This window comes from Theropithecus gelada, chromosome 20 (assembly GCF_003255815.1).
Source record: "Theropithecus gelada isolate Dixy chromosome 20, Tgel_1.0, whole genome shotgun sequence".
NCBI lineage: Eukaryota > Metazoa > Chordata > Mammalia > Primates > Cercopithecidae > Theropithecus > Theropithecus gelada.
In genome coordinates this window covers 32,982,526-33,000,851 of record NC_037688.1, presented here as the reverse complement: position 1 = coordinate 33,000,851, position 18,326 = coordinate 32,982,526, and the positions used below count along the sequence as shown (strand labels likewise).

The 18,326-nt window shown below is 41.1% G+C and overlaps 1 protein-coding gene across 1 annotated transcript in view; it reads left to right on the top strand.

Annotated features, from left to right (window-relative positions):
* The window catches only part of CFDP1 (craniofacial development protein 1), a 151,475-nt gene that overhangs the window by 44,264 nt on the left and 88,885 nt on the right, over positions 1-18,326 (top strand). The window lies entirely within an intron of this gene.

The following is an 18,326-nucleotide window of genomic DNA, read 5'->3' as shown; positions in this document are numbered from 1 at the left end:
AAAAAAAAAAAATAGAAGGGAGAAAATTAGCTGTAGCTTTCTTATTTGTTGCCAGCCTTAAAGAAGTCCTGGTTTATAGGATTGAACACAAAGCTGAACATGTAAATTTTACATTTAAAAATAATGCTTTCCAAATGAAAATATCAGCCTTCTTTAGAACTTTTCATGAAGATTTGGGTTGAACACTCACTGCCATCGTCTGTGATTTCAGAGGAACATAAAAAGATCAAAGATGATTTACAAATAATTTTCTTAACACATTGTCAGGAACTTAATAGTTTTTCTCCTTTCATATTTTTCATATTACTTGAGTTATTTTTAGCTGAAGGCTAGAATTATTTCTTTTTGGAAGAAGTAAAAATTATTTTCGGCCGGGCGCGGTGGCTCAACCCTGTAATCCCAGCACTTTGGGAGGCCGAGGCGGGTGGATCACGAGGTCAGGAGATCGAGACCATCCTGGCTAACATGGTGAAACCCCGTCTCTACTAAAAAATACAAAAAACTAGCCGGGCGTGGTGGCGGGCGCCTGTAGTCCCAGCTACTCGGAGGCTGAGGCAGGAGAATGGCGTAAACCCGGGAGGCGGAGCTTGCAGTGAGCCGAGATCGCGCCACTGCACTCCAGCCTGGGTGACAGAGCAAGACTCCGTCTCAAAAAAAAAAAAAAAATTATTTTCTTAACCTAAATGTGAGAAGTAAAGTATTACACTAAATCAGAGAGGCTTTAAGACTTACCACAGGGAAGTGAACATAGACCCATACTATGGATAGCCCTGACTACCCATCTGACTCCTGTAGGGAGTTCTGCAGTCTCCTACACTGGCTTCTGTGGCCCTTCAGTCAGATATTGTCCCCTCTTCCTTCCCTCCTTGAGCATACCTGTCATTGCTATGGGCGGTAAAGTTTTGTTTCACTTCTTTTTTTTTTTTTTTTGAGGTGGAGTCTTGCTCTGTCGCCCAAGCTGGAGTGCAGTGGTGCAATCTTGGCTTACTGCAAGCTTTGCCTCCTGGGTTCATGCCATTCTTCTGCCTCAGCCTCCCGAGTGTGGTGGCAGGCCCCCACACCCGGCTTATTTTCAGTAGAGATTAGGTTTCACCATGTTAGCCAGGATGGTCTTGATCTCCTGACCTCGTGATCTGCCCGCTTTGGCCTCCCAAAGTGCCGGGATTACAGGCGTGAGCCACCGCGCCCGGCCCCACATTTTTAAAAAGAGCGTTGATTTTCCTATTGGAGCGTGAGCTTTTTTAGGGTGGGCCCTCCCCATCTTTGCAGCCCTGGCTCTAAACAACAGAGTTATACTAGTGTACTCTCTTAGGTTGCATATACCCAGAAATAGACCCTGAGATAAAGGTTTAAGTGCGTGTCATTTATATGAGAGGTGATTCCAGGAAGCCCCAGTAGAGAGGTACAAGAGAGGAAAGAAGCCAGTAAATGTTGAGTTATCAAGCAGGTGACTGCTAGTTGTGGCTGGCACTCATTCCTGCTGGGAAACTTAGAGATTGGAAAGAACACAGTGAGGGCTGAGGAGGGTGGAATGTTTAACCTCCACTGCCCATCGGACATTGGCTCAGAGCTGCTTCCGCACATTCCTTGCCCTATGTCCTCAGGCTGGGAGCTGCAGGTGCTTGCAGTAAGATGCTGCTCTCAGCATGTACCATGGCACTGAATGCCAGGACATGTGGATGGGGCTAGTTCCTCAACTGTTACATCTTTATCTGCTTCATACTCAAGATATTTCTCTCCCACTGAGCAGAAGTCATGTAGTAGTTACACAGAAACCTAAGGAGGAAGAGGATTTGATTGCTTGATACCACAATAGAAATGACATAAAATCAGATGAAGGCAGCTGTAGAACAGAATTCTACAGACCTGCCCTGTTAATACTCTAGGCAAGTACTTTGTACACTGTGGTTTGGAATCATCAATTAAGAGAAAATATCAGAGCACATCACATGTAGTAAGAGTAAATACTGTTTTCCAGCCTGGCCAACATGGTGAAACCCCATGCCTACTCAAAATACAAAAATTAGCTGGGCGTTGGTGGCACTTACCCATAATTCCAGCTGCCTGGGGGGCCGAGGCAGCAGAATCGCTTGAACCCAGGAGGCAGAGGTTGAAGTGAGCTGAGATTGCACCACTGCACTCCCGCCTAGGTGACAGAGGGAGACCTTATCTCAAAAGAAAAATAAATAAATAAATAAATACTGTTTCATAGAACTTTTATTTCAGTTACTGATATGCTTATGTTTGGCAACAAGCTGTATTTATTTTTTGTTTTTTTGAATTGGAATCTTGCACCGTCGCCTGGACTGGAGTACAATGGTGCGAGCTTGGCTCACTGCAACCTCTGCCTCCCGGGTTCAGGTGATTCTCCTGCCTCAGCCTTCCGCCGAGTAGCTGGGATTACAGGCGTGCGCCGCCACGCCTGGCTAATTTTGTGTATTTTTAGTAGAGATGGGGTTTCACTATGTTGACCAGGCTGGTCTCGAACCCCTGACTTCGTGATCCATTTCCGCCCCCCCCCCCGACCTCCCAAAGTGCTGGCATTACAGGCCTGAGCCACCGCACCCATCCAACAAGCTGTATTTTTAATAAAGATTCGGATTTTTAAAATTTGAAGCTGTAGGCTGAAACATGTTTTTAGCTTTATATTTATTGTATTGTTTGAAGGGGGTTCTCTTCAGACCAGTACCTTTATTTATTTACTTTTTTTTCGAGGCAGAGTCTTGCTCTGTCGTCCAGGGTGGAGTGCAGTGGCAGGATCTCGGCTCACTGCAACCTTCACCTCCTGGGTTCAAGCAGTTCCCTGCCTCAGCCTCCTGAGTAGCTGGGATTGCAGGCGCCCGCCACCATGCCCAGCTAATTTTTGTAATTTTAGTAGAGACGGGGTTTCACCATGTTGGCCAGGCTGGTCTTGAACTCCTGACCTCGGCCTCCCAAAGTGCTGGCATTACGGGTGTGAGCCACCACGACTGGCCGCCCAGACCAGTAGCTTTCAAACTTTCTTGACTGCCACCCATCATAAGGAATACATTTTACATTATGCCCTTGTACACCTATAAAAATAGGTATGTGAAAAGGTGAGATAAAAATTTGGTGAAATATTTATGCTTACTATGTATAATATGCTCTGATTTTCTGTTTTACATTATTGTGTATAGAGGTGTCATTTAAAAAACTGTTAGGACCTGCTGAATTGATTTCACAATCAACTACAACCTGAATTTGACAAATACTGCTCTAGACTATGTATGGAATTAGCCTTCAGCAGGTGATTAAGAGTTGCCAGGTTTGTATGTGGTATTATTAAGGTGTTTCTTGCACTTATTAAAAGTACTACTATGAACGTTACCGCTGGATATAACCACCAGATGGAAATAAAGGCAAAGAAGCTCTTCTTAGGTTTCTGGTTAGTTTTAGCTAACACAGTTTTTACTTCTAGTTTCCTTGGATATTTCTTCTTAAAATAGTCCCTGTTGATGCTTAGAGATTCTTCTTGGAAACTACATGTTTCAGAAAATACTCTGCTACTATAATTATAAAAATAACTAGAGAATGGAGAAATGGCAGCTTAAAATAAGCTTATTTAAGTCATTCATATAGAAATCTCACTGCTTGTCATATCTGTGCCTGCCTTTCTTAGAGCTAATAGCCTTTTTAGAATAAGAAATCTGCTGAGATGATATCTGTATTAGGGAGATCCAGCAGGAAACAGATGGCATTCTCAAATACAGTACTTTGAGGAGAGTTTAATAACTCACAAAGTGGTGGAAAACCATGGGGATACAAATATTGGTGTGGCCTCCCTGGGGCTGGTAATAATGAGACTCTATTACTACCCCTAGGCCTGAAAGGGCAAGAATGGGAACAGTTAATGGCAGGGGAAGACAGGGTTAGGTAGAATGGACCTCCTGACAGGAGCTGAGACCTTCTGTTAAGTAATGGACTTCCCCCAGAGGGAAGCCAAGGGAATAAATACCCAGATCTGTTTCTTCTCTCTCTGCAGCCTCTTAGGGAGCTCCATTGCCCTCTGAGACTTATTAAAGAATATTCCGACACTTGTTGAAACTGTGAGAACACTTCATCCAAAACTATTGCAGTGGTTGTCAAGACTATCTCTAGGGTAGAGAGAGAGGGCTCAACTCTGAATACAGCAAAAACAGCTGGGGATTTTTGGCAGAATCGGGAGGCAGGTGGTCAGTGGATGGAAAATTACTAAGAGACATCAAGGATAGGGGTATTCTTGCTCAAGGCAGTCTAGTGTGATCAGATATCAAGGGTAGGGGATTCTCTCTAAACTGACTTAGCGCAGAATTATTTCTAAAACTGGGCCATGCAGGCCCAGCAAGGGCAGGGGCCGATTTCAAGCCTTAGTTGAGAAGAGGGCTCATTGGAGTCTGACTAAAGTTTGGTTTAAGGAGAGTCATCAGGCCATCCTTACAGAACAGCTCCTAGAGCAGAGAGCCATGTGGGGAAGGGTATAGAGGGAATCTAGGGGCCAACCAGGAGCTATCTCAGGAGCTATACAAGTGAAATATTTTTCAGTAAAGAATGCTGACTCCCTTATAAACAGGGTAAAGTGAAATTTGACCAAAATCAGTTTCTTTGAAAGCCCTGATGGAACATAACACATTACAAGGATATGTCTGCCAAGTGCCTGAGTAAAAGTCTTCAGAGTTGTACATTAAAATGTACATGTTTAAGTATGATACTGTGAACCTTGGATTTCCGAGTAAATCCAGAATGACCTTCAAGGTTGGTATGCTCATTTTTATGAAATGCATCTCAGAAAGCTTTACAATTACAATTGTGCTTGGGAAAAGACGGGGCCAAGGGGAATTCAGCTGATCTAGGGTAACTGAGTGGGCACATTTTATCAGTGTAAATATTAGTATCTGTCAACACACTCCACATGCAGGGTGTAGAAAGTCTTTTCAAGGGAAGGATCTACAGGAATAATCTAGTATATTAAAATAAAATTATCTTAATGCAGTCAAATTTTTTTCCCACAGAGTTTTTTTCATTTTGGGAGCTGCTTCAGTTTATAGAAATTGTCCTAAAGAAACACTTTATTTGTTTATTTTCCTCTAAACAGATTTAAGCAATACAGGAAAACCAGAGCAGGAGAGTAAAACATCCTGTCCCACATCTTTTGCTAACATAAGCACAGATTCAGAAATAAGAACAGATTTAGAGGAGGAAATGTTTATAACTGAAAATGCATTTCCTCCATGTGTTTAAAATAGCACACTGCTTAGGCTATAAAAAGCCAAAGTTTATGTTTTGGGAATGGAATAAGCCCAATTTTAATTAGAGGCAGGAATCAGACTACAAAAATTACTCTCCTACATTTGGTAGTAAAGCACAAAGCTTAGTGTGTCTAAATTCTCATGGTGTTGTCATTCCATGCTCTTGATCCGCCTCTTCCCTCACTCACCAGTCCTTACTACCAGTACTGTTAGCCACTTGCATCCAGTTTTCTCAACATTTGCTGGTATCTGGCTGGCCAGGCTTCAACCCCACATTTGCTATCTATTTTCAAGCCAACATTTACTATTTACTTTATTCCAACAGCGGACCACCATCAGTGTCATTAAAATTTGTAATCCTACCCTTAGGCATTGACTTGTTTAATTAAGGGCCTGCTGTTTAGCTGCCTCTTTATAGATTGAGAATGACCTAAAGCAATATAACTTAAGAGGGAAAGATATCATTTTCCCGTATAGTTTTAGCCTTCTTGATCTATGGAGTGAAAAAAAAAGAAGGCCTTCATTTTGAGTCTCAAACAACATCATAGGTGATGTCAGTGTAGCAGTGTTTTCCCCAAAGATAGAAGACACAGAATCCCTCACAGTACCGTCCTGAAGATACAAGACCCAGACTAAGGACTGAGAAGACAGTAATGCTGACCATTGTGGTTTGCCAAAATTCAGTGTATGTAATCAGTCACCAGCAATCTTTGGTTTTTGAGCAGCGTCTTCCTGTCTGAGCAGCTAATGGTGTGATCTCTCCTGGTCTCCTCATTTGGCCAATATTTTAAACTCTAGAAGTTGACATAAAAATCTGGATTACTGGCTTTTCTTGAGAAATGAAAATTTCTGCCACTACCTTCCCTCTTCACCTATGGTAACACTGGGTTGGCACAGAGTAGATGAGATTTGCCCTTTTGTGGTCCCTACTCAGTGGCTTTACTCATTTGTATTACCTGCATGGTTCCTGTAGGCAACTGTTTTTCCCACTCTAGGGTAACATGTTTCCCTTTGATGACCATGTTAATTTCCTTTTGGAAACAATTTGTTCTCTGGATTAAATACCAAACCTACTATCTTCTCAGACTGCGGGTTAAATATTCTTTATCCTTTTTGAAAGAATAAATAACTCCTATTTATTGACTGCTTCACCACATTTAAGGCACAATTCTAAATGTTTTACATATATTATTTCACTTAACCCACATAAACATTCCAAGATGTAGGCACTAACTTTGTGCCCATTTCACAGATCAGGACACTGAGGTTCAGAGAGGCACCCTTCACTCGTTGAAGTTACATAGTTGATGATTGGTCGAGTTTGGATTTCAGCCCAAATCTATTTGAGACCAAAGCCTGGGCTCTCAGCCACTTTGCCATTGCCACTGCTCTTTCTTATCCTCCTGATAGATTTTGTTGTTGTTGTTGTTGTTAAAAAGAATCTCTCCTCAGTTTCGTAACTGGTGAGGGACTCTTTGAAAGCTATTTTATTATTTTTGAAGAAAGTGAGAGGACTGTTTCTCCCCTTTTCCTTTGTAAGCTTTTCCTCATTAATATAACCATTTTCTATACTTTTGTTTCATTCCTGTCTCAAGAAAGTGAAGGCCTAACACATTAAAAAAAAGAGTTCCAGGTGTGTTTGTACATTGATACCTGTCAGCAGCAACAGTGAAGCTGTGGACAAGATGTGATGTGGGGAATAGTGGCTATTACTGTTTCTAGAGGGTAATCGTCTCCTACTGAGGTGTGAATCCTACGTTGTGGGCAACTTATATGTTGATGGAGAGCCAGGTAGGAGTATCTTTGTCCAGCTTGTGTCAAGTGCATTTCTTCTAGTGATCATTTGTTCCAGGATAGGACTAGCTAGAGATAGCTTTTAATAGGATGTCACAGGAACTAGTGGTGACAATGGAAATGATTGATTTTAGCACCTCTGGTGGTACTGTTGTTATCTTACTTATCGACTCCAGAATGATGTGGTTTGTGTAGAAGTAAGAATACCCTGTGCCTAGCTCGCCTTCATGTTCTTCAGTGGATGTTAATACCCTGCTTCATTTGTTTTTAACTTATTCTTGATTTGTTTTAAAATAAGCCTTTATAGGTATCGCAGGTACAGAGTAAATAGGAATTGAATAAGGAAAATAATTTTTTAAAGATTTTCCTGTGAATATCTAGAGTATTTTGAATCTTTTAAAGGCAATTTCATTCACATTGTTGATTCAAAGCTCTTATTCCAGGCTAAACTAGTAACTGAGATAAGTATGAATGGAGAGTCTAGTGATATCCTTTTGGGAGGGAAGAGGATATCTGACAATTCGGATCATGAAATAAAGTCCTTGCCAATCTGAGCATCTAAATGAGACTCCAAATGTAGAAAAGGTTTCTCTTTTTTTTTTTGAGATGGAGTCTCGCTCTGTTGCCCAGGCTGGAGTGCAGTGTCGGGATCTCGGCTCACTGCAGCGTTCATCTCCCAAGTTCAAGTTATTCTCTTGCCCCAGCCTCCCAAGTAGCTGGAGTTACAGGCGCCCGCCACCATGCCCAACTAATTGTTGTATTTTTAGTAGAGACGGGATTTCACCATGTTGGCCAGGCTGGTCTCAAACTCTTGACCTCAAGCAGTCCACTTGCCTCGGCCTCCCAAAGTGCTGGGATTACAGGCGTGAGCCACTGTGCCCGGCCAAAAAGTTTTTTTTTTTTTTTGAGGTGGAGTCTCGCTCTGTCGCCCAGGCTGGAGTGCAGTGGCCGGATCTCAGCTCACTGCAAGCTCCGCCTCCTGGGTTCACGCCATTCTCCTGCCTCAGCCTCCCAAGTAGCTGGACTACAGGCGCACGCCACTTCGCCCGGCTAGTTTTCTGTATTTTTTTTTTAGTAGAGACGGGGTTTCACCGTGTTCGCCAGGATGGTCTCGATCTCCTGACCTCGTGATCCGCCCGTCTCGGCCTCCCAAAGTGCTGGGATTACAGGCTTGAGCCACCGCGCCCGGCCCAAAAAGTTTTCAAAGCAAAAACTTTTTTCATTTATGGTCACCAGGATGATGTAACCTCTATCAGTTTGGATTGAATACCTACAGCAAATACTCTGAACCTAGGAATTATCTATAGTGATTTTCAAGGTTCCCTGGAGTTAAATAAATTCTAGTGTTCTTAGAAAATTCTATGAAGAGATGAACTTTATTACACACAGCAGCCTTTTTCCTTTGCTCTTAGCCTCAAATTATAGTGCCAATAAGTTTCAAACATCTGTGATTTTAAGACCCAGATGTCTATCAGGATCACAAACTTTTTTTTTTTTTTTTTAAATCTTACTTTAAGTTCCGGGATACAGGTACAGAACGTGCAGGTTTGTTACATAGGAATACATATGCCATGGTGGTTTGCTAGGATTACAGACTTTTAAAACTTTATTTTGTCATATTCCTGTACCCTTGGTTGTGCCAAACTGTCTTGGTGAGAAAAATGAGTCAGTTAAATGCTTTAGGTGCTGCTTGGATGTATAGGGAAGAATAGAATAGGTATGTGAAGTTACGATAGTCATACAGTTTACTTAGTATGATAATATAAATTGATTTGGGAACAAGAAAAGGAAGACCTTCATTTAAGAAGATGATTATGGTACTCTAGGAATGAAGTGAAAATATTTTGGTTGACTTTAAAACAGTAATTTATTATTGTTTCATAGGACTTTAACTTCTTTTAGTGTACACTAGAGGGCAGAATTCCACCTGAAAAGATAGCTGGTCTTGGCCAAGATCCCAGGAAGCATTAAGCAGCATTCTTAAGATTAGGTGAAACAGTGTTGTACATTTTTCTTTGCCTAATTAGATTAGTCTCTTGGTATGAGATTTCTATGTACTCTGCAGTTTCTATTTTTTTTCTTCTATTAGAATTTATTTTTTTCAACTCTACCATTGTGCTTAGAAAATGAGAAATGATTTTTCTTCTCTCATTTTTTTCTTTGGGATACAAAAACTCTTGTTGTTTTGAGTTTTTTTTTTTTTTTTTTATTACAAATAAGAAAGTAAAAATGACCTGTAGTCCCACCACTTAAATTTTTTCAGAGAGAAAGCAGTGAAAGTTCCTTTCTGCCTGTCCAGTTGTTAATTCTTATCCCTAGAAGCTGATAGCTGTTAACTGATGATCAGTTTTGTGCAGATCCTTCCCTGTGCTATGATAATATATTGTATTCATATATATTAATGTTAGTCACAAGACTCTCCATTCATACTTATCTCAGTTACTAGCTAGCTTGGCCTGGGATAATATCTTTGAATCAAGAATGTGAATGAAATTCCCTTTAATAGATTCAAAATGTTCCAAGTATTCATGGGAACATCTTTTAAAAATTATTTTCCTTATTCGATTTCTAATCTATATACTCTGTACCTGCAATACCTATCAAGGTTTATATAAAAATAAATTAAGAAGTTAAAATCAATGATCAGGAAAAAGAATATATACATATATATTGTATACATACATATGTATTGCATTCGTATATACTTAAAACAAAAATGGACTTCCCCTGTCTGTACTGGTCTGCAGTATATATATATACACATATATTTAGTTTCTTCTTGCAACTTATATTTTTACCTAACAGTCTATCTTGTGCATCTCTCCAGGTTCAGTATAAACATCTATATTTGTTTATGCCTGCCTGGTACTCCATTTTGTGACTGTTCCATAATTTGAGTGCCCCTTCTCTTATTGATGAACATTTACTAGTTTTCCAAATTTTACAGTTATTGATAATTCTGTGGTAATTCTTACACGTAAGTTTTTCATGCTCTCAGGCTGTTATTTCTGAAGGACAGAATTTTAGAAGTGGGATTGCTGGGTCATTGGGTATGTGCATCTTAAATTCTAATAGCTGCTGCTGAATAGGCAGTAGCAATTTGAAGTCATGCCAGTATTATGTGAGAAGACCAGTTTCCATACAATTACCAATATGTGTTTATTTGCATTTCTCCACAATAATTGTAGTAACTGTATCTTTATAACCTGTTGGTTTGTGTGGTGGTTTAAAATTTTTCCTTTTTTTTTTTTGAGATGGAGTCTCGTCTGTCACCCACCCAGGCAGGAGTGCAGTGGTGTGATCTTGGCTCACGGCATCCTCTGCCTCCTGGGTTCAAGGAATTCTCCTGCCTTAGCCTCCCAAGTAGCTGGGATTACAGGCATGTGCCACCACGCCCAGCTAATTTTTGTATTTTTAGTAGAGATGTGGTTTCGCCATGTTGGCCAGGCTGCTCTCCTGACCTCAGGTGATCCGCCTGCCTCAGCCTCCCAAAGTGCTAGGATTACAGGTGTGAGCCACCATACCCAGTCAAAATTTTTCGTCTTTTGAAAACCGTTACCAAAACAGACTTTTTATTAAAGTAATACTATTTTGTGCATTTGTCAAATGTTATGGAATGAATAAATTAAGGTTTGCCTATTACCTGTAGGTAGTTTCCATATTGTATCAAATTATCAAGGTTAATTAATCCTCAGCCATTTAAGAGATCAGGTTAAAAAAATCTAAATTTTATAAACACTGAGATAAATTGTGAGCCAAATTTGGGGCTGTATCTTTGTTTTTTTTAAGACGGAGTCTTGCTCTTTCGCCAGGCTGGAGTGCAGTGGCACGATCTCGGCTCATTGCAGCCTCCACCTCCCAGGTTCAAGCAATTCTCCTGCCTCAGCCTCCCAAGTATCTGGGACTACAGGTGCCTGCCACCACGCCGAGCTAATTTTTGTATTTTTAGTAGAGACAGGGTTTCACCGTATTGACCAGGATGGTCTCAATCACTTGACCTCATGATCCACTCGCCTCAGCCTCCCAAAGTGTTGTGATTACAGGCTTGAGCCACCGTGCCCAGCTGGGGCTGTATCTTATTGATCCTTTGCAAATGCTATGTGCTGCTTCACTCTTAGGTTCTTTGTGTTGGAAGGTACTATTTCAAAATGTTTCAACATCAGGGAAGAATATCATTCATCCTAATCATAGCAATCAGTGATTTTTATGTTCTCATTAAGGTTCTTATAAAGGCAACTTGCTGCCATTTCCTGAATGGTTCTAACTGTACAGAAAGATTCATATTAGATAAATACTTTAATTTGGATTGAGGAATTTTTCTTTTGGGAGAGGCTGAGCAGCTGTGTTTTAATTATTTTGGTCAAGGACTGAAAATCAGGCTAGTCTGAAGTCCAGCACTTAACTATATTCAGTTACTTGAATTTTGGATTGTGCCACAACCCTACTACCCAAGCGAACTTACGATAAATTTAAGCTGAAATAATTTAAAGCCAGGCTAATATTTTCCCATCATTGAGGAAATGGAAGATTCTAATCAAACACTCGTCTTTAGACCTAGTAATTCTGGATGCTTAAGACCATAAAACATAACGTTTTGATTATTAGCATTTCCTTGAATTTGAAATGTAGTACAATTTCAACAGTTGCTAATTTGAGAATGCACAGGAAAAACTCATGCTTTGCATCGGCTTCTGCTTTAAACTGAGATCCTATAGTCCTAGCTGCTTGTGAGATGATGTGCCTGTAGGAAGTGGAAACAAAAGGAGAAGAGTTTTCCCTACAGTCAGATACAGCATGACATGACTTGTTTGGCCAGAAGTGAGAATTAGGAAGGTCCAAGGAATATCATGTACAAAACGCTCTTGATCTTGGTCTCTAGTATAGTGTTATTTGCTTCAAAGCAAAACTTGGAGGAAGTTTCCTTTAGAACAGTAACCACAAGCATCACGTCTGCTTTTCAGCCATGTTTCTTTTTTTTTTTTTTTTTTTTTTTTTTTTGTGAGACGGAGTCTCGCTCTGTCGCCCGGGCTGGAGTGCAGTGGCCGGATCTCAGCTCACTGCAAGCTCCGCCTCCCGGGTTTACGCCATTCTCCTGCCTCAGCCTCCCAAGTAACTGGGACTACAGGCGCCCGCCATCTCGCCCGGCTAGTTTTTTGTATTTTTTTTAGTAGAGACGGGGTTTCACCGTGTTCGCCAGGATGGTCTCGATCTTCTGACCTCGTGATCCACCCGTCTCGGCCTCCCAAAGTGCTGGGATTACAGGCTTGAGCCACCGCGCCCGGCCTCAGCCATGTTTCTGTTTGCGCTATGAGGTTAACTAAATCCAAGTTTTTGATACCATTTTAGAAGGGCACACTGATTTAGCCTGTGTTGGACCAGTGTGACCTCGATTTCTGTCTTGATGTGGTGAAACCAGCTTTCCTGTTGGGCTAACTTGGGTCAGCTGTGTATTTCACAGTATCCTGCAAGCCTAAGCCAGGCAGAATTTCAGCTGTGTAAAGGCTTAGATTATGAAGTATCTATCTGTCTTTATAGAATATATTTTTTAAACCCTTTGGAGTAGAACTTTTAACACCACAATGAAAGAACTTTTAACACCATAATGAAATCAGTGTTTTCAAGGGATACTAGGGAAGGTTTGTGACAAAGGCTTTTATTTTGCTTATATTTTATCAATCACTCAGGAAATTAGTTGGCAATGGAAAATGGAACACAACTCTGTGCCAGTGTAGTATGTCATCTAATTGTGGTACTCTGTCTCAGAATACCCCTTCTCGGTAAGACTGGTATGCCTCTGAGCTTTTTTTTTTTCTTTTCTTTTTTTCTTTTTTCAGACAGGGTTTCACTCCCATCGCCCAGGCTGGAGTGCAGTGGCAAGATCTCAGCTCACTATAACCTCTGCATTCTGACTCAAGTGATCTTCCTGCCTCAGCCTCCTTTGTAGCTGGGACTACAGGCATGCACCAGCATGCCTGCCTTATTGCCTCTGAGCCTTTTCTGTATTTGTTTAGGGTTTTCTCAAGATTCACAGGCCTCTTGTCTTTATGCATCTAATAATGTCATCGGCTGGGCGCGGTGGCTCAAGCCTGTAATCCCAGCACTTTGGGAGGCCGAGACGGGCGGATCACGAGGTCAGGAGATCGAGACCATCCTGGCTAACACGGTGAAACCCCATCTCTACTAAAAAAAAATACAAAAAACTAGCCGGGCGAGGTGGCGGGCTCCTGTAGTCCCAGCTACTCGGGAGGCTGAGGCAGGAGAATGGTGTGGACCCGGGAGGCGGAGCTTGCAGTGAGCTGAGATCCGGCCACTGCACTCCAGCCTGGGCGACACAGCTAGACTCCGTCTCAAAAAAAAAAAAAAAAAAGTCATCTACTGCTGCAGCTTTAACCATTTTTTCAACATTGATGATTCTCTCTCTGCTCTGTCCTTTCAGTATTGCTTTTCTCCTGAGCTCCAGACCCATATCTCTTGCTGCTTGCAAGCGATTTATTCTGAAACCCCTTGATCCACAACTGGTCCAATATTTAACTCATTTTCCCTAAATCCTCACGTATTACAGAAGTGAAGAAACCAAACCTGTGAAATTAAGTAGCTTGCCAAAGAAAGAGAACCTGGACTGGAATCTGAGGCTTCTTTCCAGTCTAGTGTTCTCATCTGCTGGGCCAAAACTGCCATTGTCGGTGAAGGGAGAATGTACCACTATTTTCCTCAATAGTAGTTGAGTCCCAACCTCAGTGTCACCTTTAGTTTTTCCCTTTCTTGTCTCTCGCCCTAGCCCCTAACTGTCCAATCCAGTGAGTTTAACTCTACTTTCAAGATGTCTCTAAGTATTCATTCATATCCCCCTCCTCTCATTTTATCTCCTCTCTCATTGCCTTTTTCTGGGTCTTACATTCTTTCTTTCCTTTTTAAAAAAACTATTTTAATCTTAATTTTTTTTATTGAGACAGGGTCACTTTGTTGCCCAGGCTGATCTCCAACTCCTGCCTTCAGGTATTCCTCCCGTGTTGGCCTCTGAAAGTGCTGGGATTACAGGTATAGGCCATTGCTCCTGGCCCTGGGTCTTACATTCTGAAGCATCTGTTGCTGTGTAATTAAAATATTTTCTAAAGTCTTTTGAAAGGCTTGGACTGTTGTAATCATTTCCTAAGTTTACATAAAGCCTGTAGTCACTCTTCCTCTCTCTACGTGCCACTGCTAGGGTAATTTGGCAGAGATTTAGCTTAGATAGTGTCACATGCTCAAAATTTTATCTTTGTTGTCTGTAAGTTCTAGTTGATTTAGCTGCTACTGTCTTGCTAACTCTCAAAAAAATCCTTCAGTTCACTGTCAATATTTCCTTTTATGTTTAATATGTTTTTACTCTTTAGCGAGGTTTTATCTGTGGTGTGATCTTCTATGACCTGGGGTTAAACTTGGTTTTCTTAAAAGTGGGGATGAATTTGCTTCTTCTAGATGCTCTTGCCTGGGCCAATTTTTATGTTAATTCTTTGGTTTGGAGTGCCTGGAACATTCAGATATTATAATTGAAAGTATAATTTTGGCCGGGCGCGGTGGCTCAAGCCTGTAATCCCAGCACTTTGGGAGGCCGAGACGGGCGGATCACGAGGTCACGAGATCAAGACCATCCTGGCTAACACGGTGGAACCCCGTCTCTACTAAAAATACAAAAAACTAGCCGGGCGAGGTGGCGGGCGCCTGTAGTCCCAGCTACTCGGGAGGCTGAGGCAGGAGAATGGCGTAAACCCAGGAGGCGGAGCTTGCAGTGAGCTGAGATCTGGCCACTGCACTCCAGCCTGGGGGACAAAATGGGAAGCCCCCCCCAAAAAAAAAAAAAAAAAAAAAAAAAAAAAGAAAGTATAATTTTGAAGCCCAAATCTATGTGGGTTGCAGGCCCAAGGTTTCATTCTGATTCTTTTTTTTTTTTGAGACGGAGTCTCGCTCTGTCGCCCAGGCTGCAGTGCAGTGACCGGATCGCAGCTCACTGCAAGCTCCGCCTCCCGGGTTCACGCCATTCATTCTCCTGCCTCAGCCTCCCGAGTAGCTGGGACTACAGGTGCCTGCCACCTCGCCCGGCTAGTTTTTCGTATTTTTAGTAGAGACGGGGTTTCACCGTGTTAGCCAGGATGGTCTCGATCTCCTGACCTCGTGATCCGCCCGTCTCGGCCTCCCAAAGTGCTGGGATTACAGGCTTGAGCCACCGCGCCCGGCATCATTCTGATTCTTAAGAGAGACCTTTTTTCCTACCCCCTACAGCCCAAAGCTTAGATACACTTTCTTCTCTGTTCCTTGGGCTGTTACATGATTTTTTTTTTTTTTCTAACTCGATCCTTTCATTGAGGATGCGTAGACTTTCCACTTTCAGTCTTAGTTCTAGTTTTCTACTGCCCGTAAGCTCAAGACCATTTTTATTATCACGTGGCAAATAAAACCCAGACTGGAAGTTATTGAAACTGTCTTCCCCCACCCCACCCGCCCGCTGTAACCACTATATCAGCTCATGTCCTCTACTGTGGTTTTCAGTTCCTTCTTTGATCCAAACACCCGGGGGTTGCCTGTTCTTCCTTATGAGTTTAGCTATACACTTAAAATAATTTTTGGTATATTTTATCTAGCATTTCTGGATCTTTATCTGGAAAATGTTTCGGTTATCTGAAGCATTCATCTTGCCTAAAATAGAAGTTCTTTGGCTTTAAGTGCAGATACCCTATGTAGCTTTTCTTTCTTGTTTTTGAGATGGAGTTTCACTGTGTTGCCCAGGCTGGAGTGCAGTGGCTCGATCTCAGCTCACTGCAACCTCCACCTCCTGAGTTCGAGCAATTTTCCCGCCTCAGCTTCCTAAGTAGCTGGGACTACCAATGTGTACCTGTACGCTTGTCTAATTTTTGTGTTTTTAGTAGACACAGGGTTCCACCATATTGCCCAGGCTGGTCTCAAAAACTCCTGGGCTCAAGTAATATGCCCATCTTGTCCTCCCGAAGTGCTTGGATTACAGGCATGAGTCACTATGCCCAGCGATCCCTTTTTTTAAAGGGTACTTTAAAAAAAACAAATAAATAAACCTTTCATTTTGAGAGGTTGTATACTCATGTGTAGTCATATAAAATAATGCAGAGATTCCTTGTACCTTTGACCCAGTTTCCCCCTATGGTACTATCTTATAATATTACAACTGGGATATTGACATTGACACATATAGTCAAGATATAGAACATTTTCATATCTGCTGAGATTCCTCATGTTCTCTATAGTTACATACACTTTCCTCCTGCCCTCACCCCCTCCTTAACCTCTGGTAATCACTAATCTAGAGATTTCCTTTTTGGGAGTTTTTAAATGACAAATTGTTTCCTTAATAGTTACAGGGCTCTTTCATATTGAGTGTCTTATTGTTTGTCATTTTTGAGGAACTGGTCTACGTTGTCAAATTTATTTGGGTAGAATTCTGCATAATATTCTCTTATCCTTTTGATACCTATAGTGATATCCCATTTCATTCCCTCCGATAGTGGTAATTTGTGCCTTCTCTCTTTCTCTTTTTTTTTTTTTTGGTCAGTCTTGCTAGACATTCGTTGATTTTATTGATCCGTTCAAAGAACCAGCTCTTTGTTTCATTGATCTTTACCTATTGTCTTTGTTTTCAATTTCATTCACTTCTATAATTATTTCCTTGCTTCTGCTTGGTTTGCCTGTATATTGCCCTTTTTTTTTTACTAGGTTCTTGAAGTTGGAACTTAGATAATTGATTTGAGACTTTTCCTCTTTACACTGTATGTATTTATTACTACACATTTCCCTCATACACTGCTTTAGCTATGTCCAACAATTTTTGATACATGTATGATTTTATCCCGTTCATTATTTTTTACTTCCCTTGAGACTTTCTTTTTGACCCATGCATTATTTAGAAGTGTATTGTTTCATTTCCAAGTGTTCAGAGAGTTTTCTGTTGTCTTTCTGTTGTTGCTTTCTAGTTTGATCACGTTGTTGGTGAATACATTCTTTGTGATTTCAACTCTTTGAAATTTGTTGATATTAATTTAATGGGCCATTGATATTTATTTTATGTCTTGTATATTCTATGGACACTTGGAAAGACCAGTATCTTTGCTTTTACCCCAATATCTTTTAAATAAATTCTTTTTCTGTCATCCAGTCAGTGTCTGTATCTTGTATCTAAAAACTCTAATTACTACCCCTTTGCAACTGCATTTGTTTAATAGCCTTTATTGTAGCACTAACTATCCCATACTCTCTAATCGTCAGTTTACACCCTAGTCTCCATCACTACACTGTGAGCTTAAAGGCATAGATTTTGTCTTTTTGGTATGTGTCCAGCCTGCTACGTGGCAAATAATTTATAGTATTTGATTAAGGAGTAAATGAATAGCTTTTTTTAATGATCACCGTTTTTTAAAACTTTGATCTGTGGAGATTTAATTCTTATCCTTTTAGTTTTGTGTATTTTGTCAGTTTTCATCTTAAAAGCAGGGTGGTTTTGGTTTCATAGCTTGTGTTCAGCAAGTAACTGACCCCAGAAACAGACTGTAAATGTCTATTATATGATTGGAATGACATTTTATTTCGGCTTAATCATGCCATAGTTCAAGTAGAGACATGTGAGAAGTTCCTTACTCATTCCACAAGACCTATTTTGCAACTCCTGCTATTTCCTTTATTTCAGGTTGACTTGTCCTCTAGTTGTAGAAGTGTTGTTTCTATAGCAATGCAGTTTACAATGCACATGCCTGTCAGAGTGTGCAGAAACCCTGCTATGTTGCCTGGAAGCTTTGTTTTCCAGTCAGAAAGGAAGCACATGGTATTCCCTCAGCCTTTCCTGCACTTAACTTTGGGTTGCCTTGTGGATAACAAGAAGCTCTTGGTTGTTTTCTACCATAGATGCTAGGTTAAAATGTATCTAAGGGATTTTGATGTATAATGTACCCTGTTACTACAGTGTTCAGGCTGTGGCTGGTGACTGCTAGCAAAGTTGCTGCATGGAATAGATGTAGGGGACATTACAGGAATGTGAGCTAAACATTCTGCCACTCAGCGTGAAATTCTATTTATTGCTAAGGCAGTTTGGGGCAATTGCCTGTTTGTTGCTTTGGAGGATTTTCTTATAGTTTTTACTGCCTGTGACAACACAATAGAACTGACTGAACCTGGAGAAGTGGAGAAGCAAACTGTTGGCCTTTCTGAGTGGTTTCCCTGACCTTCAACTAGGAGCATATTTAGTGACTTCATGTTTTTCTTCCTTTGGAACTAAATTGACTAGATTGT